General features: G+C 37.7%; 1 protein-coding gene across 8 annotated transcripts in view; it reads right to left on the reverse strand.

Annotated features, from left to right (window-relative positions):
* DGKB (diacylglycerol kinase beta) overlaps positions 1-20,858 on the reverse strand; it is a 320,120-nt gene that overhangs the window by 177,453 nt on the left and 121,809 nt on the right. The window lies entirely within an intron of this gene.

A 20,858-nucleotide genomic window follows, 5' to 3' on the forward strand; every position in this document is an offset into this window, starting at 1 on the left:
TTTGTAAGAAATGGGAAGTTTAACTACTAGTTTTCCACACATTTTCCTTTACATAAAAAATGTCTTCTTGTCATAACTGGCAGATAAAACAGAAAGTCATAGTATTACGTATCAAAAAAAAGGTTGATTAAGTACTGTAGTCATTGCCACCCTATCATCATAATAGTATATCTTATTTTATACTATGACACTCATGAATGTTACTATTATACTTACTGCAATATTTTTTAACTCTGCTGCTTTCAAAAGACTACACCTCCTTTGAGCTGTACGTCTACCCTGCCATCCAAGATTTCTTTTGCCATACACACGCAGCAGTATAGCAGGAGGCACGCTGGAGCAGCGAACGACCGTAGGCAGGCAGAGGACCAGGGAAGCCGGAGGAGCTCCAGCAGGACGGCAGGGGAAGGACTAGCGCTGGCAGCCCCAGCCCACCTGTGTGCTGCTGCTTCCCCTCCTTTGGAATAGGAATTCCTGCTATAACTGCAGTATGTGGGAAAGGTCCCACTGACCAAGGGTTCACCGCTTACCGCCGGTTCTTTATGATTTCCTGCCTAAATAGGAAGTAACATTCAACACAGCCGCTCCTAAATAAATAAACAGCATTTCTTCCTGAGCAATATATTGTTTTTCCAGAAACGGTACTGTCTCAGACTGAAAGCTGAAGGGATGAAAGTAAGCAGATTCTTTCCCTAATTAATTTGGTTCATTTTTAAGTTTCAGTGACTCATGTCCAACCTTGATTTGTCTAGTTTCAGCTTATATCTTGAGGATCTTTGCTATCTTAACAGACTGCTGACTGCCACATATTTTCTCCCCATCAAGGTACATTTAGACCGATCAAGTTGTCTCTTCACTGTCTTTCACAATAAAGCTCTTAAACCTTCTGAACAACTCTCGTCACACTTTTCTGAACTTCCTTGAATCTTTCAACATCCTTTTTGAAATATGGATGCCACAGCTGGACAAATTTACCAAGACTGCATCCAGAGCATCCTACGTTTACTCAGTGCTGCCCTCAGAAGAAATTCAAGGATCATATTTGCCTTTCTAGCAACAATTTACATTCAAGTGATTACTGAACATGGCCAATTAGTGCTTCAGAGTTGCTGCTTTGAGATATGCAGTCTTCTAACTGTAATTCCTATGCTTTATTTCTAGATATCTGACAGTGTTAAAACAGAAAACCCTTAATATTGGCTGATAAGAATAGCTATTACCATCCAAGAAAGAAGAGAGGAAAGACTGAGGTTGATCCACATAACATACTTGTTAATTAATTTATTCTTTGAGATTTGCCCTTGCAATTTCCAATATTTGGTGTCTGAGAAGCCCTGCTAACCCTTCTGACAGGCTGAAGTGTACACTAATTAATGATAGCAAATGTAATCTCCAAGAATACATTCTGTGCCCTAGTATTGAGTTAATCAGTGTTGTGCAATGAGACACAGTTTGTCTGAAACCATTTTTCGTATTCTGAAATCTTCCTATTTTGCAGTCTGTTCATCCGAAACAACTTTCAGAGGTATTCCAGAACCAGTCTGGTCCAGGAAGTAGAACAATAAGAAAGTGTGTGGGGGACTGTGTTCTGATGAGAAAGAATGGGAAAAGGAATACTAAGGGTTTACAGATGTGAAATGTGCTGATTTATCTGAATTAATTTAGACAAAATTGATGCGTTCATTTGTGTGGTTGCTTTTAAAGTGGTTAAAGAGTGGTCAAAATTGATTTAGTTTAATTGGGTTAAGCTAAAACTGTTTTAGCCACTTTTAAACTGCTTCAATGTCCACACAAAGCAGTTGAACCTACTTAGCTAAATGGAATTAGAAACTGATTTTGTTAAGCAGGAACAATTCCTGTCACAAAAAAAGTGACAGATAAGTTGTAGAGTTAAAAAGAGAGAGTGGTGAAGATGAGGTCATAATAAATGGGCATTATGGGATAAATGAATGAACCATGAAGAGGGGGAAAAGAGTGAAGGGCTGAATACAAATGAAGATAGAACAGACAGATATATGGATGAAACAGAAAAGAAGGCCAAACACAGCGGGGAAAGAAGAGCGATTTGGCTTTAAACTTCCTACAGAACAAACAAGAACAGAAGTAGTAAAGACAAAATAAGGATTTTATAAGTCATGCTTCTAAGAACAACCATCTATGTCTTGGTCTGGCAAAGCTGCTATTGATTTTTGCCTGAGTAGAGACTGAGCCTCTAATTTGGCTCTAAGAGTGGAAATTTGTTCATTCTTGCCATGTACCATCTCAATGAACTATTGTAAGAAAACATGCTTATTATGATCTTTCGCTAAGATGCCAGGTGGTAGCACTTAAAACCTCTTGCTACGGGAGTAGAAAAGGGATTTATTTTCATTATTCATGAGAGCCATTTTTAAGGGATAACTAGTAACACGAATGTAGTTGTGAATCAAGTGACATCAAGTGTACTTACTTCTGGGGTTACAAAATGAAACGTGGTGAGGTAGTTACCCAAATTTTTGACAATTGCTTATGAAATGCAGGTATACTGTGGCAACAAAAGCTACAAGAACCCAAATTCATTAGCCCCATGATTTTTTGTTTTGTTTGTGTATGCACACATTGTTGCCATATAGGTAAAACTGATTTCTAATATTGTGCACGCAAGATTAAGTGCTGGTTTGCATTGTAAGCTTCATTTTAAAATCTCATCTGACAATTCAGAAATAGTGATCCTCCTGATTATCTGCTGTTCATGTCATTTTCTGGCATGGACGTTTTTTCTCCCCTGAAAGTCTGGAAAAAAACAAAATAAAGGAAAAATCCCTAAACCAATCAAGCAAGAAAACCACCACACCACCATGACAGAATTTGGCAGTGGCAGCATACCTTTTTCAGAATGAAATGTTAAAATTAGATAAATCTGACTAGACTGAAGTGGTCCTGAGCTTTTCAGAAGTCCTGAAAAGGAAAATTTCCTCTTGAGACATTGGTAGCCTCTGTCATTCGAACAGATAAAGCTAGATTGAGTAACAGCAAGTCAAAAAATACGGTTTTGAAAATACAAGCACAACCCATTTACTATCTCTTCATTTTATCTCCAAAAGCTGTCTAGCCTAGAAACTGAAATCCCAAATACAATATTCCTTCTTGCCTCGTCCAGAAATATTTTAAGGAATTTATTTTCTTTTGTTTTTTTAAGACATTGTGAGAGTAGCAAGATTATAGAGCTGTATATTATATAACAAAGTAAATCCATTTTTAGGTTAAAATTTATAACTATAAGGCTTTTTTTTTTTTTTCCAAATATATTGACTTGGGATAACTCAACTAAAGAAAGAACAGGTTTAAACCATATGTCAGTTAAGCTATAAACACAGAGAAAAAAGATGTAACGAAGAGAAAAAGTCAGCAACGCTGTGACTGCGCATCCCTAAGCTATCTCTGACCCGATCTGGTGTGCACACACCAAACAGTATTACACGAAGGCTGCTCTGATTCTGGGCTCGTGCTCAGGCAGCATGATGCGTATCTTTACCCATGTAATGGAAAATCCACAGCACAGATTACTTGCAGATGATCAGAAGTACAAGAATAACATCACTATTTTATCTGTACTTAATAGTATAAATCCAAAGCATGCAAAGAAAGTTAATGCAGCAAAATAATTTTATTCCACACACAAGGAGTGGACTTGAGAGCTCAAGATGAAAGTACTCTGAAGGCGGTGTTCCCTCCTAGATAAAATTTGTCTAAAACTCAACAGATCTGACTCTGTTCCCAGTTCTACCCAGGGCTTCCAGAATGGTCTTTGAAAGGTCATTTTAGTTACGAATAAGATAATGAAATCTCCTCTTTTCCAAGTGCTCTGAAGTTAGGAATTTGCTGAAGAGTATTACTAGTAAGGGCTATTGTCTGTAGTGTCTAGAAATTAACAGGTAAGTGACCCCCCTCCACCTTCCCTCTCTGCCACTGGTGTCCCAACCCTTATACCTGGACTCGGGCATCAATATCGTCACAGGGTCAGATGACCCATGATGTCAATTTGGTGTCTATCCCTAAAAACAGCTTAAGTAAGAGAGAGGGATTCTACCAGTCAAGCTTTATTCTCTGTTAAAGCAGAGATGAAATAGCAGTTCTTACGTCTTTCCTCCTTTTCTCTTCAAGCAGTAAAGAAATTCATGCACTGTGCTGGTTTTTTAATATGTTTTTGCCCTCTGAAGCCACAACAAAAGGTAAAAGACTGCAGTTTCAACAAACAAAGCATTTCCTAACAAAACAATTAGTAAAAACAAAGGTCTGAAACGGGCATTTTAAGGAACTGTCTACTTGTCTGCACATTTCTTTGGTAGCTAACATACAGCTTACATAAATTTCGCCCTTTTTTTTTTGTTGTTTAAACTAACACCTTTTTTTTTCTCACGAGAAGAGAAATCACCATAAACTCAAACATTAAGGAGATCATATGTCTAACAAAGGAGAAAATGTCAGTATCTTCTTCCATGCATTTTGTCTGGGTGATGGATTAAGTTACATTGCAAGATTCAGCTTCAAACATTAACTCACACAATTAGCCAGACATAATTAGACAGTCAAGTGAGAGAATATTAGTCGTCATTCACTGAGCTTTTTCATCTTACGACCTTTTTCATCTTATGACCTGCACAGATTTCCATAAGGTGAAGGCCAAAATGGACTACAGCATTTTTATTTGACTAGCATTTATGAATTCATGTATCATTATATAAATATTACCTTTGATTGAGATCTCATTAAAGGTCTCTCTGTCTCATATCAAAATGTCAATAACACTCCTAAGAAGGGAAATGTCATTTAACTAAAGCTGTGATTATTAATCTAATAACTTCAAAAACGATCACAGAAAAATTACTTTTCTTCTCATTAGACCCCCATTGTTTAGGGTTTTTCCTTCAAAAAATGTTGAACTTTCTTCAGGGACATTTAGCAATGAAAGCAGAAGACAGTACTTGAACTGACAGTTATCCTCCTGAACTGAAGAATTATCAAAGAACCCTCCTGCCACTGTATTTCATTTTGGCTTAACACAGCTTTTTTTTCTTCTAGACATTGGCAGAGCCTCACCTCCTCAGTCTCATCACATACTCAGCGTACAAGTGACTGAACAAAAGAAACAGGATCACCTCACTGAAATTCTCATCGAAATCAAGAGAGGCAAGTAGAAGCCCAGAGTCCAAAGGCAAATTATTTTTAATATTACCCAATTTCTACCCAGGCATCAATACTTATGGATGGGCATATTCATTGTCCTCAAGATTCTTTCACCACTGCTGTTTAGGAAGTAGGGATGCTTCCTTCCCTGTAACTCTAGCAGAAGTGAATGTGGTTGGGTGCTTCAGGTAGGTGATAAATCAGTTGGATGTGTCAGGTCACAGACAACCTTTTCAAACAGGGAAACATGTCAATGAAGATCTGACATCACGCCCTGGCACAGAGTTTGCCTAAAATGGAAGAATGGCGGCCAAAGGAGCTCTCGTACATCAGCTATGGGATTTCACAGTTTCAAGGCAGCAGACCTTTTTCCTGCTACTCTCTAAAGGAATCAAAATGCTACAGCAACCTAGACAAGCCTTGTAAGCATCAGAATTGACTTCCCAGGCTGTGTTTTACTGTTGTGTTTTTTTTTTTTTCTTCCCTTTGGCCAGGATTGTCAAGGCCAAATAATAATAATATGTATTATTATATAATATAACATAAATAATCCGTGGTATCTTGCTATTCCTAAATAGTACTTGTATAAAAGTCCACAGAATCCCAGTTTGCATCTGCTTCTCCAGACAACACCAAGACTTCTGCTATTTATTTCCTTTAGCATTCTGTATTACCTGACTTGTCTGAATGCCAAGGATACACCTAAGAAAGAAGTAATGCAGTAACATGCAATATACATGGACTAATTAGTTTTTAAACATGGGACAAATCCGGCAAAGAATTTTTAGGGTAACAGCTCTGGACAGCAACTGCAAATGGCTAATACCATGACCAGCTCTGCAGTGACCAGTGCCAGTTCTGATGCTTCTCTTGCATCACGAGTTATAAAATATAATATCAGGAGTCACAGAGTATAGGGAAAAGAAAACCACAAAAAAACAGAGCAGAAAAGTAAGGAGGGACGATGTGAACGTCCTAGACAATCCAGCAGCAGAGGAGCTCTTCCTTCATCACCACAGGGACCAGAACGGCTGCATGAACTCTCTTTCCACTGCAGCAGTACTGCATGTAACGCCAAGGCCAGCTCCCCAGGCGGGAACCTCATCACCAGGACGGTACCCCAGCCCAGCAGGGAAAGGGTGCCCTGTCTACATTACATGGTTATTGAAGAGCGTGTATGAGGCTTGGTGGAGCTAAACTGAGGTGCAGGTGCAAGTGGGTGCACGCTCTACCACAGTGCACCGTGTAATGTGTGGATATGTTTGCACGGTTCTTGATGGGAGCATCCTCTACAGGGAGACTGGCTAGTCGGATGCACAGGAGAACACTAAAATTTGTTGTCCTGCGACTTTGGCGTGCCACATCAGCCCATGCAGCCCTGGTGTCACCACCAGGAGTTACATAAAGTGACAGCATAAGGGCAACAATGTTGACCCATTCTTATAAGCTTAAGTACTCTTGGGATTGTCACAGAAACAAAGAATACGCTACGTTTTCCCCTCAGAACTCCAGTTTAAACGAAGAAACTGTAAAATTACAAACAGTGAATAGAGAATTCCTTGGCTATGTATCTGTAGAGGCTCTTTAGTACAAATTGTTCCAGTAAGGACATGGAATAACTTATGTTCAGTAATTTGTCTCTAGTTCCACCTGGTTCGGATGGTAACATAAGACTAAGTGTTTCTTGGCTATAACCACCCACTTTCAGTTTAGTTAAATCATGTTCCTTTTGGGACTTTGCCATAAAAATGTAGAAAACATGCAGATCTGGAGATATAAAGAATATTTTTGTACCGCTGGAATCTCAATTAAGCTGTCAACTCTAGCTATGTAAATAACGCTAAATGGCAGACAACTCTAGGTCTCTGAGATTTTTAGTTATTCCCCCCCGTAATATTTCCCCCCATATACATACACCATAAAATCAACACTATACATAATTTAAATGGCTGATACAGCATTGTTATTTTTATATATTTTGTGGCATGAACTCTTCTCAGATATAGACAAGTCTCTCAGAACTAAAAACTTCTTATATAGTATTTGCTGGATTTTTTAAAGAGGAGTCTCTCTGCTATCTGGGCTCAAGACTGAGCACAGATATGTATTGTACACATGATTCTATGGCGGATGCCAGAATAAAAATTCCCTGTGCCTTTTTAACATCCAACTCACACATCAGATTTCTCTTTGAAATCTGCAGAGGTGCCCACTTTAAATCTCAGAATTCTGTGATTGTTTATTTCTCCTCTTTACCCCCATGTCTGTGGCCAGAATAACATTCTTACTGTTTTTTGATTTATCCTTCTCCCTCACAGCATCGAAAACACAACAGCTATGACTATGGAACACATGCTAAAATAGCATCATACCATATTCATCACTCACTCAAAGGATCAATACCTCACATGATTTTTCTAGTTTCAACAGCAATTTTGAATGTAGTCAAGAGGTGGACTCTTCTAAACTAAGCCAATCAGAACTAGAAGGCAAAGGAAAAATTTTCCAATGGCTATAACTGCTCATTTTCTAACCAATAAGTAATTCTTAGCAACTGATCAATTTAAGAATTTTTCTTAAGTGTGTATAATTAAATATCTATAAATCTAATTTGATATAAAATGCATACAAAAATGGATCTCCCTCTTTGTTACCTGTAATAGATTGGTTTTTATACTGTGTTCTCAGAAATAATTGTACTTCATGTCCTCAATGGGCACTTGAGTCAGCATGATCATGATTTCTTTGGTCACTCTCAGCTACAGACAGGCAGTCTGTAAAGACTCAGTAGGGCTCTGGTAGACCTGTGAAAGTAAAGTTCTGAGACAGGATCTTTAATGGCATGGGGAAAAGGTAAATTATGTCAGGGAGAAGTTGGTAAAGCAACTCATTTACCTAAATTGGTTTTTACACATACCAGGATTAACTCTCACATGAAAACAGAATGATTACACTTTAAATCTGAGTGATTTTTCACAGTTTTACATGTGTACATAGAGACACATGTTTTATAGCTTAGCCAGGTTAAGGTATCCGTGTATCCACAGCCTACGGTATGTTCTGAAGAGCTTCCATATTTCATAAACTCCTTTTCCAGATGCAATTTACTGCCATTGCTAGCCTCACATGTCTTCAAAATCTCTGCCTTTTTTCTTCAAGTAATTTTCTCAGTCATCTAAGCTTCTTTAGGAAGAATTTCTCCACTGAAAGGTTTGTCAGACATTGGAACAGCCTGCCCAGGGGAGGTGGTGGAGTCACCGTCCCTGGAGGTGTTTAAGAGACGGGTAGATGTTGTACTTAGGGACATGGTTTAGTGGTGTTGGTAGAGCCAGGACAAAGGCTGGACTCTATGATCTTGAAGGTCTCTTCCAACCAAAACTGTTCTATGATTCTATGAGCCTTATGACCAACCTTAAAGCTTACTCCTTACTCTTGACTTCAACATAAAGTATTACTGGCCTCTACCTTTCCTCTGTACATTCCTGTCATCACTAACAAGCAGAATTACAATCAAGACAAGGACTAAACTTTCAATTTCATTTGAGTACAGATACTTCTCAGTTGTGCAAAAACCCCACATAATATTTTCCTGATATCCTTGACATTTCTTTTAAGAACAACTAAGAATAACAGCATTAACAAGATGAACATACATCACAATTATATTATGATAATATGAATGAAATACTATAATGAAGTCTTAATCATTACTTAGTATATTCCAATTTCATATGGGGAAAATAATAACTTACATATATAATGAATAATATTGTACTAGGACTAATATAGTTGTAAGTTAATTACATACTATGTAGCTGATTTAGTTGCATTTAGCTAAGGAGCCGTTCCAAGCTTACTGCAGATTAATTATGTCTTAAGGCATATACTCTCATTTATAACTGTCACTTGTGACAGTAGCTGTTGGCTAGGCTGCTTTGGAGACCCTTCCTTTAGGAAACCAAATGCAATCCCCCCAAACAACAAACCAAACACAACAGTGCCCCCCGCGCCTCCTCCCCAGCAAAATCCCTGAACGTACAAGACTCAAAATCTCTACCACCTAAGCTAAGAAAAGACAAAACACTAGAGAATTGCAGGTTTCATTTTCCTGACCACAAAATATCCTTTATAGTATCTGCTTTGTAAAGTTGTAAGGCCTCATTGCATTTTATTTAATATAACCAGCCTTCTCAATCATGACATTTAACATACATTTTCTCAAGTCTATAAATTGTTCTGTTTTCCAAATCCCTTACAAATTAAAGAGAAGGATTTGGGTAACTGCCAAAGACTCTCCCAATGAGTTGTCTTAAAGTTTTTACTGACTATAGGAAACAAGTCACTTTCTAGCCTTTGATTTCACACCAGAAGAATAATTTTACATGACAGGAATGGGTAATAAGTGATAGCAAGTGCACGAACTACTCATAAATCTAAACCAAGGGAGTCTTTCTTTGTTCAAGGTATTCAGTATTGTTCTAACCTCATCATGAAAAGTTAAATCAAAGACAATCTCAAACAGTAAAATGCCAAAAAAAACCCCAAACCAAAACTATGTAGGAAGACAGGACAGGAAGAAGATCACTCAAAGGCAGACACTGTATGCTCCTGTATGACTTTTTCAGGTTTACTGTTGGAGCAGCAATGAAATTTTAAAGCAAATCTCTTCATCAGCCCAATTCCTATGATTCTGTTAGAAGCGAAGATTGGTGCATCTCCGCCAGGTACCTTTAGAAGGAAACACATACAGTGTGGCCGGTGTGCTCATTCCATAATACAGGGACTCACAGGCCAAACCAACGACCAGTCTTTTAGGTCACTTTAGGACAAGCACATGCTAGCAGAGTTCACTGCAGGGGAACAGACTATATCCAGTGTGAATTAAGATTCCCAAACTACATGTTTTGTAGACAGAAGGGACTCAGCATCAATTGCTACACTCCTACTGAGCCAAATTACTGGCTAATTTAAATATAGCCCACAGAACTGTATTTTCACTGAACCTGGCAAAAACCTACAGTGAATTCAGCACAGACCTCAGTATCTTGCTGCGCTATAAGGGAAATGACACACACAATTCTCAATCAATCTATATGATAGACATACATATTCAGGAAGTTCCAGTGCAGAATGGCATACATTCACGTTTTAGTATCACAATTAAAATAAATAAATAACCAAACCAACAGTAGGAATAATCTAAGTTCTTTGAATTTCTTTATACCTATATTAAACACAAGAAATAGTACCTCAGGAAACTACTATTTTTGGCAGTAGTAAGATTAAGCGGTAGAGTAAGCTATGACTCTTCAGTTCTGCGCGTGAATGTTCCTTACACGTTACACAGAGTAACTCTCTTGTTAGGCTACCCTGATATGTCTTATGAATGGTAGAAGGTTATGATGGCAAGAGGGATTTACAAGCTAAACGAAAGCCACAGTGGCAGAAGGAAACTAGCTAGCAGGAAACACCACCATCAACATTGCAATACAGACATTACCAATGCTAAGGCTCAGTATGTCTAGTTATGGAATCCACATTCTCCATGTCCAGGGAAATATTACTGCACAGCAGCAAGGGGAAACCTTCAGAGAGGCTGCTATCACTCCTTATCTACGAATTATTCTACAGATCCAGCTTTTCATGGCACGTAGTATATGTTTATGGCTTTCTGCCATATGAAAAAAATAACCACCTGCAGCAAAACACCCTGCATCACCCCTATTTGCCATATATTATGTCCAAAATTTCTGCAGAAGAATTTCAATAGCAACAAGAGCTGAAAAGAGTAAAGATGGTTCAAATGTGAAAAAGCAAAAGCCTGTAAGAATAACTAATTTGTAAAAGATTAGCAATTTTTGGAGATTAAACAAGATAACTATAGATTGAACTACCAATAACTTCTGAATAAGACAGTACCTCAAATTTGAGATTGAAGCTGTTCTGAACATGCTCCTTCTGAAAGACAGCAGAATTTTCCCCACAGATAGAGCAACCACTTCTACAGATTTCGCTACAAGACTGAGGCTATGATATACCCAGTATCAACATGGACCTTTAAAAACCACATTTACATACACACATATATGAATTGTTCATTTTCTTAAGCCTTTTCAGAAAAAAAAAAAGTTCTTTGGATTGCAGAGCAATAATATTGTTTATTATGAAATGTTCTTTTTCCTCACTGGCACAGAAATAATGCAATATATCACAGCATTCCATTAGCACATTCAAAGTGATGATTAGGATTCACAAAATCACTTAAGCATGTGCTTATATTCATATCAGTTCAGCAAACGAATAAATTTTATTTTTAGTTACGTATACCCACAAATCTCACTCAAATAATTAAGTAACTTACACCAAATGCCCAGGATTCAACACGTGCCTTTGTCCCGTCACATTAATGAAACTCGTTAAAAAATTAACCAAGTATTTAACTGCTTCGCTAGATCAGGAAAGTTTAAACATATACTCAAATGTCGCATCAAATTAGCGTTAAGGTATGCATATGCTTAAATTGTGCATTGAATCAGGGTCTAAATAGAAAACGTCCTCAAGATTCTTTTCCTATGGAAAAAAAATTGATCCTCCTAACCTCCAGGAACAGCAGAATGTCACGAAGCTTCAATATTTCAAAGCACGTGGCTACCGCAAAACTAAAATTCATTCCCTTTTGTAAATGATATATGCCAAAATAAACTCTTTTTTTTTTAGAAATAAATATACTCTAAAATAACATAGATGAAATAAAAGATGATGGGAATCACATTGTTAGTTAGAGGAACAACCACCCTTAGACTCTGGTATCTGTGACTGAAAATTCTGATAGCCAGAGCTTTTATTGATGTTAATGAAATGTTCTTTCATGAGAAAGCCAAGATTATAGCTTCTATGTAAGATTTTTCTTTTTTTCTTATAGGATTTTTTTAGCAGTTTTGGAAAAAAAAAAAAAAAAAAAGGATTAAGGAGATGTAACGGAAGTGGAAGTTGATGACTTAGAGTATAGTGATGGGGAAGCAGACCCATAACAAGTTCAAATTTATGATTATGAGAATTAAGCAGTCATATTTTTCCCCACTGGCAGAATAAGAGGCTCTTAGTGACTGGTTAAGGCTGAAGGATATTAAATCATGACCACGCAAATATCTATTTGATAGTGCATTTGGATAGTAACATATTAGGTGTCATAAAAGTACACTTGTCTTTGTCGTAGACCTTTACTACTTTGTGATAATAATTTTGCAGAGAACACATCCTGATTGTAGTATTACTTACTAGTACTGAAGAAGTTTCCCCTCTACCTGATAACTGATTTTTTTTTTTTTTCAATTAAACCAGCATATAATACTGACTTGTTTCTTAAAGTTTCTTAAAGAACTTACAGAACATTTCCAGGCACGTTCAGATATCTTTATTGCCTTAACTAGATACACTTGTAAAAAATATTTTTGTTGTAGATCATCCAAGTGAGAATATCACCATATTGCTATGAAATCCGTTATGGCATGTTGTAAGGAGTGAATGAAAGACTGAGGTGTTCTACTTGCATAAGCTCTGCTTTGGCGTTAAAATTCTGTATCTATTGATGTTAGAAAAGAAGTCATTCATTGCAGCGGAAGTTTCTGAATTGCCATGTACAAGTTAATCAAACGGACAAAAAACAACAGATGGAACAGGAATCTGGATGTCACAGTTCTCTTCCAGGTTACTGTCTTAACTACTGTCCTAGAGCATTCCACCCTTTTTTTCCCTCCAATAGGATCTTGCGCAAGTGTTTGCACATGTATTCAAAGTTTCAGCTGAAGGGACATTGGAAGAATCCTATTTACCTTCTGTCTCAGCAAGCAGAGAGATGTTTTCCACATCTTAAGTGTCTCATACAAATGAAACAGTCTGAGTAAGACTAGCCATAGCCTTAAGCTTCCTCAGGAGCTTGATTCTGTTGACAATAAATCTTTAGGGTATGCATGCAGAAGAGCACGAATAGCAATGATCCCAGGTAGGCTCAAACCTAAAGCATGCACTCACTCATCAGCCCAGACAAGGGAGAAGCAATTCTGGATCTGCAAAGCATGTAAGCCTCCAAGGGACTCTGCTGCTACCCTAAGAGACACCACCCTGGACGTCCCTCTGGCCAGTCCACTAGGCAATGCACTGAACAGCGAACAGAGAGAATACGTATGTTCTTTACGTATATGCCACCTACATAACTTGGTCAAAAATATGGATTAGTTTAAAATTTGAATGGAATCTGGCCCAAGAGGAACAAAATTGAGAGGAAAATTGGAGAGTTACCTAATCAGTCATTCATACAGAACATTTCTAGTTAAGCACAAGGATATACAACGGTTGCTAGTATAATCTCTGCAGCTGCTATCTGTAAATAGCGATCATTACTGTAGCCCTGGTTTACTCTTACTCACTGAATACTGCACTGACACCAGTGAGAACCACTTTCATTTTAGAATGGTATCTACCATTTCAACAGAGGGAAGGCTGCACTGTGCCACACTAGCTATAGTATAATTTGCCTTAAAATCTATCGGTAATATTTCTTTCTAGACAAACTTGTATTAAAAGAGAACACAGATGCTCACAAGTTTGGTTTATGATGCTCCAACACTGTAATTACAGAGCTGCAAGGGGCTTAGTAGCATATGCTCTGTAATACCCTATGCAGTTACAAAAATTCATATGATACTTAAACAGTGTTGTTAATAGTTTATCTCCTATTAACATCAGATAAATTTATGATTTATTTAAAAGGTAAAAAAAAATGGAAAGAAAACAAAGGAAGAAAATGTTCATGGTAAAAGATTTAGATTACTGATTCATTGACCTAATTTTGACTCCATAAAGGCTAAACTAGTTCAGTGACTGAACAGTAAATTCAAAATTACGCTTGCTTCTGGAAAACCTACTTTAGGACTCCCATCTTAACAGCAATGCAAATCAATTCGTAATTTCTTTCAGCATTATTACCCACAAAATGGAAAACAATGCAAAGTGATATGAGTAACTATAAAGGAAGTCAATGGGAGACAGATGAATTGTTTGGTTTAAACATTTTTAGCCTTTTTGAGGTCAGTCATTATCTGAGTGCAACTAATTTTTAAAAATTTTATTTATTTATTTATTTATTACTATTTTCAAGTCATTTGCATAATATGTGTAAAAAAAATCAGGGTCTAGCAAAGTTGGCTGCTGCAGAATGATGCTTGGTACTCAGCTGACTGTCTTTGTGCCTTTGGTTTGGCCTACACCTATCTGCTCCAGACAAGGATGAGTCTGAAATACTCACCTAACTTTAGGAATAAGAATTGGTCATCGTGAGATATCAAATTGCAATCAGATATTTTTTTTTAAAAGGACTCTGTTACAGCTTTTTGCTTGATTCCTCTGGGGTTTTTCGTTTGGTTTTTGTTTGGTTTCTTTTTTGGTTTTTAATCTTCAATGAATGTGTGGCAGTTACAGCACTGCTAGTACTCCCAGACTTAGAAAATTAGGACATTTTGACCAATTTTCCAGGAACTTTTATTTACTAATCCAAGTGGAAGTGAGTTACAAAAAAAAAAAAAAGATTTAAAAAAGACTACGCGTGAATTTCCTATCCCATACCAGTGAATAGACTTTGCCCGGCTCATATTATTTATAAGCTTTTAAGCAACTAATTCAAACCCTAAACCTCCACTGTGACTTTACCTACTCAGCTCTGCCTCCTGCATGTCTATAGCTTGTTCCTAGAACTCCCGGGGTTCTCCTGCCCCTCCCAAGCATCAAGAAGGCAGCCCAGGTCGAGAGAAACACCGAGTCATTTCTCCTGAATATGCACTTTTAATAGAAAGCACAGCAAGGCTAAGTTGCAGAGATTTCTTGCTCTCCCATTTTTCCTATCCCTAAGTATATAAGATGGCTTCTTCCCCCTTCCACATGCTCTCTTCAATCAAGCATTTAGTGCAAGTCGAGGTCTCTAATGTTTAATCACAATGGAACATTTAATGAGGCATTCTTTGAGAAAGCTTTTATCAAAACACCCATTTTGTCTCACTTTGAGACAACCATTTGAGAAACACTAAAGATAAGCATCGTAACTTCCCTTTAACATTTTTTAATAACTTCCCCATAAAAGATGCATAGCCTTGACAGTCACTCCATTTTAATTGTTTATTATCTAACTAAAATTGCTTGACAACTAAGCTACTTTCCCCTTAACTTAAAAGGATTGTTTCTTCACATTATAGCATTATATAAAATTTTTGACCTGCCGTTGTGGTTTGGTGATGGTGCAGATGCAAGTCCTTCTCAAAGGAACAAAGACTGTTTTGATCTTGTTTTCTTGTTTCTTGGTTTTATGCGAAATTTTGTCCCACTGTCTTTTGGTCGTTCATCGCCCATGTCCTACTGCTCAGGTCTTACTCAGCAAACGAGTACTTCACCATCTTCCACGCTTATGTGTCTTGTGTGTACTTGAATTGGGTACATTTACTGTGAATTTCACGGACTATATGCCTATCCATTTTATAATTAACGAAATGTGTTTATACTTTGTTGTGACCGCATGACTCTCTGGTGAAAATGGTTTGATGCCGGCAAGACTTGAGATTAGACTTCTGAGCAACTGTTTGCAAAAACAGAGTTTAGTTTTGGAGGTATCTACATCCACTTTTCCCTCTTACTTTTGCCACTTTGAGTAACGGTGGCATACAGTCATGAGTATATGGGGTTTTAGCTTTTGTTTGGGATTTTTGGCTGTGGGGCTTTTTTGCTTGTTTGTTTAAAGTTCAAGCATTGAACTGAAGAGTTACTACTGAATTTTGTGAAAATATTTCTCTATGCTAAGATAGCTTGCTATATAATGGACTAGTGAAGTGGGGGGGGTGGTGGGGGTGGTGTTTGTTTTTGTTGTTTTGTTTTGTTTTTAAAACACAGGCCCGGGATTCAGACAGGGAAAACAGCTAGGATAAAATAATCCAGATGTGCAGGGATACTACAGTACACAAGTTTGTCTGAAGTAACTGTCCACACATACATCTCGACCCACTATTGATGGTAAGCAGCTGAGTGCTTGAAGAAAGTGATGTTGTTTTATCCATGGGGAAAAGGCTAACCACGAAAAATACTATGTGCAAGCTGACATACTCTGTCTACACTCCCTCTAAAAGTTTATAACCTCAGCAGGTTGGCTAAATGATGTGACATGACTGAAATTCCATTACTGCAGCAACTGCAGATAGGCATCGCCAGCCCACTGTCTAGAACGCTGTCTGTGATTACACACCAATACTAACCTGATGATCACTGTGATAATATCAACCTAATGCATGAATGGTCATTAAAGCAGGTTGTGTAGATTATGGGGAAAAGAACTTTTTTGTTTTCTCTAAAATATGTCAGTAATTGTACCTGTCACTGTCTGAACGTTGGCCTGATGTTTCCTGCCTCTGTCATGACTGCTTGTCTGTCCTCTAATATTATCAGTTATGTTTGTTCAGCTCACCAAATCTGTGACTTTGCAAGGCAAGATTCCTTTTCAGATGGCTCTACTGTATTCTTGAGGATGTTTTTTTGTTGTGGCTTTTTTGGGGGGGTTTTTTGTTTGTTTGTTTGTTTTGCGGGGGGGTGGGCATGGGGCTGGTTTTGGGGGTTGGTTTGTTTGTTTGTTTGTTTTGGGGGGGTGTTTTTTCAAGCAAATATGACTTGACAACTTTAATACACATTTTTCTTGGATATTTAGCTTGTTTCAGTGACTCCCGTATTATTGGGAAGCAGATGGAACTTCGCTCCTGGTATCTTGCCATCCTGACAGAATGATGGATGTGAGCACTTGAAAAATCTTTATCTTATCCTACGTTGCTCTTAGATGTTTTCTAGCTCCTGCTTTGAAACTGGCACACGGCTTGGCTTACGCTTTTTATGGTTCTTACGTGCTTTCACCAAGTTGAACATTGCACATACTCATTCAGCTACTCCATCTCATTTTGTTTCTTATTTTTTTCCCCTGTACTTATGCATAGTATAATACATATAGTTATACACATATCAGAGCTCTGAGACTGCTGTAGAAAAAAAAAAGCCTTTTTTGGCTTGAACATACTAATTAAACTTTCCACATACACACATTACATTCCTTTTCAGCTTAGTGTATCATTTTCCTTCCAGTGGGTAAATTGCCTTCTGATTGCTGCCTACGATAAAACAACCAGATCTGTAGACAAGGAGAGCAGTGGGTGTCACGCTCAGCTTCAGCGAGGTCTTGGACACTGTCTACCCCAGCATTCTTGTGTATAAGCTGAGATATTACGGTCTTGACTGATGGAAAACAGCTTAAAACAAAAAAAAATGAAAAAAAAAAAAGAGAGACTGGCTGGATGAGCTGGCTCACAGGCTAGAAGAGGAGGCTTCAAGGGAGATCTAATAGTAGCCTCAAGGTACCTATGAGGAGGTTACGAAGGTGACAAAGCCAGGCTCTTCGCAGTGGCACATAACGGGAGGATGGGAGACAAAGAACCTAAGTTGAAACAAGAAAGATTCGGACTGGATAGAAGAAAAAACATCTTATCTTAAGGGCAGTCAGGCATGAGAACAGGATGCCCAGAGAAGCTGTGCCATCTCCATCCTTGGAGGTTTTTAAGACCCAACTGGATAAAGCCCCAAGCAACGTGACATGCTCTCAGCTGACCCCGTTTAAAACCAGAGATTGGAGAAATGACTTCCTGCAATCCCTCACAACCCGAGTTATGGTCCTAAAGCAGCAGGAGCCCTGTGTCAAGCACAAGTTTCAGTTTTATTCCCCTGGCCTTTCGAAGCATACACTGAGATTGTTTGTTGTCAAATACAATTTCTGCCATATCGTTACAAAATTCAAACAGCAGGTTCTATTCATATCAGATTAGGGACTGTGCTTATCATTTGGCATGAAACTATGAGGCAATGCGCAATATGTTGTAGGTTACCATTAGTTTTCACAGTGCCTTGGAGAAACGGCAAAAATTAGAATAGGGTGAAATTCAATTAAGTGTAAGTTTCTGCATGCAGGCAGGAAGAATCGCCTATGAAAAATCCAAATGAGATCTGAAGTACTGGTTCTTCAGAGCAGTATCTGAAATTAACAATGAATCGCAAGTCAAATATGAATAAAGAAATCCATGCTAATATTAAGAAAGCTAATTTTTCTTAATAAAGGCATCCTCTGCAAGACATGAATTAATTCCTCTCTTCCACTCAGTGCTGATAAGACACCAAATGCAGCATTGTGTGTAATTGGGAGCACTATGGTTCCACAGAGATATGGACCAAAGGGAGTAATTGGATTGAATTTTCAGGTTTTATCTGAACACAGATAAAAGCAACACACATGATCAGATGTCTAGAAAACATTTTCTGTGAGGGAAGGTTGAAGAAATTGGAGATACAAAGGCTACAGAACACAAGACTAAGGGATGATCTGATAGACTTCCTGGTAGGTAATAAGTCATTTAACAGAGGAATGGAATAATTCATTTTCCTTCTCCACTCTGTACAGGACAAAATGACCTGGGCCCAGACTACACCAAGACTATTCAGGTTAGATACAACAAAGAAATTTCAGAGTAAGGACAAAAAAGTAATACAGTAGGTCACCACAGGCAAAATTTCCCTTATTGGGTATTTCTAGATACTGGATAAACATCTGTCAGGAACTGCGCAAGTGCCACTGACGCTACCTTAGGAAGAGGAATGGATAGATGACTCAATGATTTTCTATGGTTCTATGAATAACATCATCTATGATGGCAATCCTTTTGGCTTCTCTTATCCAAGAGAATATCTTATCTCTTATTCCATTGTAGGTGGCAATAGTATTTTTTGCTATAGGCTTAACTCCAGTTACGTTCTTGGGTATCAGCAGCTCTGCACTGGTGCGTAACATGGTGATAGACTGTTGCTTTCCCAATTCCGTACTTGCCAAAGTTTATATTAGGCATCAAGTACTGCAAACAATTTTGCTTTTTATGAAATTAAGTTTACTTTAGTTGTAGCCAAGTTTGAGCACTTTGTCTATTTACATAGGCAGACATTTTGCCTGGCTTTTCAAGAGCTACTACGAACGCTACCTAATATATGAATTACACAATTTTAGCAAGTCTAAAATCCAGTTGCTGATTTTCTCCATTTACTTTGTCTTATTCATACTAAAAAACCTGAGAAGCAGGCATTTTATGTATTTCCACGTATGACAAACTTGGCAATCTTCCTCCTTCAAAAATGAGATTTTTACAATTTTAGAAGCTTTTTCTCAATGCAACATATTGTATTGTGCATTCCTGGTATAATTTTCTGGTGCTCACATTTCTATTATGTGAAGAATCGTAAGTTTAGTGTTATTAAATTCATGAATTTAAAGTTTTAAACTGAAAACTGAGTCTTCTGGGTGTCCATGGAGCCTGGTGTATAGAGTAGAGCCTGCTATTTTCCTGCAGAATCCTACAAGTAATTTACCTTGTCCTTCATAGTATCATGATCTTGCCCCTGTATAAATTCAGTTCAACTTTTTTTTCTTGAATGCAATTCTGTTTTCTTCCCTTGAAAAACACGAAAGGATTCTTTGAAGCCTAGCACATTCACAGATGTCCCAGTATCTACTTGGCATTCAATTTCCTGTTTCTGTGCTGTGTCTTTACACGTGGTGGTACTCTACATTCTAGAAACCATTTAAATTGCACTGTATTACTATATAGGTGTAAAATCTCATCCCTCCTCCCTCTCACTTCTTGCTTGCTTCCTTAGTACAACACATTTATTTTCTTTCTTCATCTGTGAGCTTTAGCACAGATATCCCTTTTGACAAAATCACTGAATATCTCCCCCTGTGCTGGGCATTTTCAGTCACAGCATTTTTTTCCTAGAGCCAAAGATTTTCCTTTGCGCTTTCTCTCCTATTTACGCACTTAATTTTGCACTAGTTTTGGTGCACATACTTTGCATTTATATAGCTTAATATACTAACTGCTGTTATTTCTGTTGCATCAAGTTGTTCTCTGCACTTGATTTAAATAACAGACGCTAAAATCTAAACTATACAAGTAAGAAAAACCTTAAACATAATTTCTTATTACTTAAATATCTAAACCTTGGGTAGACCTGATTAACTGTTTTTTTTCAGCATTTAGGACTACACAGCACAGGAAGCCAAGGAATGTTTTCAAGGAATAGCCTGTCTCTGCATGTTGCTGATAGGTACCATATAAAAGTTACAGAATTGCAATTAATATGTAAAAATTTCATCAACTGCTTCAAGTTGAGGCAGAACTTTGTTAATGCTGAAGCACGGTGATCAAATAAACTAAGCACATGTCCTTAATTTCCTTGGATTTACAATGTGTTTCCCATTAAAACACTTTTCTGTAGTATTTTGAAATACTAGATTGCAGAACTACATATCCTGTAAAAGTGGGCTTTGATGTTTATTAAAAAATAATATACAGATTCATGTTACGTGGAACAAGTTGATTTCAGAACAGCTAGTGCTAGCTATTGGAGGGCATGTTTCCAAGTTAATTAGACTTCATTTGTGTCCGATTTAAAAATCCTATTTGTGAACTATTCAATCTGTGAAATTTGGACCTCATCAGAGTCTTCCTTCCGCTTCTGTTTGAAATCATAACCAAAGCAAAAGGCTGAAGGGTCAGGCTGGACATGCCCCATACATG

This window comes from Leptosomus discolor, chromosome 7 (assembly GCF_034619465.1).
Source record: "Leptosomus discolor isolate bLepDis1 chromosome 7, bLepDis1.hap2, whole genome shotgun sequence".
In the NCBI taxonomy this organism is placed as follows: Eukaryota; Metazoa; Chordata; class Aves; order Leptosomiformes; family Leptosomidae; genus Leptosomus; species Leptosomus discolor.